This window comes from Stylophora pistillata, chromosome 13, assembly GCF_964205215.1.
Source record: "Stylophora pistillata chromosome 13, jaStyPist1.2, whole genome shotgun sequence".
NCBI classification, from domain to species: Eukaryota; Metazoa; Cnidaria; class Anthozoa; order Scleractinia; family Pocilloporidae; genus Stylophora; species Stylophora pistillata.
This window is the reverse complement of record NC_142531.1, coordinates 14,826,415-14,828,914: the sequence shown is the minus strand read 5'-3', so window position 1 is coordinate 14,828,914 and position 2,500 is coordinate 14,826,415. Positions and strand designations below refer to the sequence as shown.

Genomic DNA, 2,500 nt, shown 5'->3' with positions numbered 1-2,500 from the left:
GGAGACTTGTTAGCATTGAGTATTTGTTTATTTCGCTTATAAGAGAGTTATTCTTAACAAATCTCCAAGGGGAGGTGTTATAGTATGGAGATGTTCTGTATTGACTATCTGTTTGTTGTGAGCCTACATAGTAGGCAGCGGTAATGTTACCATGTGCCCTCATCAATATAATCTTACTGTTGACCCGCCATCTTGTGTGTGTACTCTTCTGCAACCCAAAAACATAACAGTGATCTATTCCAGCTACAACCAGTAATGGACGGTTTTATATTCAAAGACATGGGCAACTCTGAGTATAGCATTCTTGCTCAAAATCTATGGCAAGAAAATTTTCAAATGTTTGAACTGCAAGAAATAATGAGACAAAGGAAAACATTCAAAAGAAGACATTATAAAATTGAAAGAGAGGTTAATACAATCTAATAATAGTAATTATCCAGTTGATGCTCCACACTTGTTTATACAGAATGCTGAGGTCAGTGAGTTCAATGATAGAGCACACCATGCCATATCACGTACCAAGTACAGTATCAAAGCACATGACAGTGTCATAGGAGCTCAATCACAGGAACTCAGAGATAAAATCTTGAAACAAATGCCTCAGTGATCCCAGGAAAACCAGACAGTTACATTCTATACTGAACCTGGCAACAGGAGAAGGACAGAGATATCAATGATTACTAGAACAGATGATGGTATGACAAATAGTGCTGGGAATGTCATTAAGTTGATACAAACACATCACATAAACAGAACATCTGGGATAGAACATCTGCTAAAACCATTCATAGGTCACAAGGTGACACGGAGACAAGGATTGTTGTCAACTTTGATACTAGAAGAGCAATTCCTCATATACATTATGTGGGACTTAAAGTAGAGTAACAACATTAGAAGGCCTTTATATCACTAACCTCTGTGAAGACAAAATAGCTGTTAGCAATGACGTATGCACAGAAATGAGTAAACTAAGGACTGAACGTAAACTTCGTTTATGTGTTACACCTGTCTATAAAGCTGGAGAAACACCCTTTAAACTATGTTATCTGAATACACGGTCTTTACATAAGCATTTTGATGACATACAGAGACTTCAATTATACCAGCACTGATCTAAATGTTTTTGCTGAAACATGAATTTGTACTTTAGACACAAATGATATGTATAACATAAATGGCTATAGACTATTTAGAAATGGTGGAACATCAATTGCCAATAATATAAGACCATATGGAGGTACAGCAGTTTATAACTAATAATAATAATAGTACGGTATTTATATAGCGCTATTTCTATCACTATCCAATAGCGCTTTACAGTAATTTTATAAATCGGATCGATAAGATTATAAAAACCATAAAAATCTCTAAAACATGAGTAAAAAAAACTAGCTAATAAGGTAGTCTGTAATAATGAAAGTAAAAACTTTAAACTTATATTGAAATTAACTAATTTCCTAGCCAATTAACTAGCTCACCAACTAATCAACTAACTTACTAGTAACTATCTAGCGGCCTAACTTACTACTTAAATAATTAAATAGCTCAGTAAGGAGTAGTCTAATTATAAAATTTGTTAAAAAGGTATGTCTTTATACAGGTCATAAAATGTGATAGCGAGCCGCTCACTCTTATGTTGTTTGGAAGAGAGTTCCATAGAGTCGGTGCTATAAAAGAGAACACCTATGACCATAACTTGCTAGCTTAACAGATGGTACTTTAAGTAAATTTTCAGAGGAGGACCTCAGATTTCTGGTCGTTACATAAGGCTTCAACAGTTCAGTGATGTAACTAGGGGCCTGGCCGTTGAGCGCTTTGTAGGTCAGAAGTAGTATCTTGTAATCTATGCGCTGGCTAACTGGGAGCCAGTGCAGCTGCTTTAAGCTGCTTTAAGTCAAATAGATTATTACCCTGGCTATCCCTACTGCAACAATGGCACTGGTATTGAAATAACAGTACTGTAATGCAATTTTTGAACCTTCTACATATTAGTATCATAGGACTTTATAGGTCACCTTGCAAGAGTACCAGTGATGCAATTATGCCAAGAATTGAGAGAAGTTTTTGATAAACTGTCAACTCGTGACAATATATTTATCAGTGACTTAAATATTAACTGGTTTAATGAAATACAAAGAATCTGTTTGCAAGAAATAATTACAGACAACTTGTATCCCGTTCAACTACTAAAAATAACACTTGTATAGACCATATACTAATCTACCAAAATCACAAATTCATTTCCTTAGTTTAGAGACATACCTTTCTGATCACAAAGGTATCTGTGCATTGGTCAATAGTTTTTAAACCAACAACTTGCAAGCATTGGCAAGCATACTTAAGATCAGAATCCTTTATTGTTCATCATTGTTTATGCTAACAGGTAACAGAAGTCCTTACTGATTCATTAGCCAATGCAGAAAATATGTGGTCTTAATCTGTAATTTCAGTTTATAGTACAAAATTGCTGCATTAATATTGTTTCCAACTTGTAAATTCA

The 2,500-nt window shown here is 34.7% G+C and overlaps 1 pseudogene; it reads left to right on the top strand.

Moving 5' to 3' along the window:
* The first annotated feature begins 1,161 nt into the window (after positions 1 to 1,161).
* Positions 1,162 to 2,500, top strand: part of LOC148717797 (uncharacterized) — a 6,736-nt pseudogene continuing 5,397 nt past the window's right edge.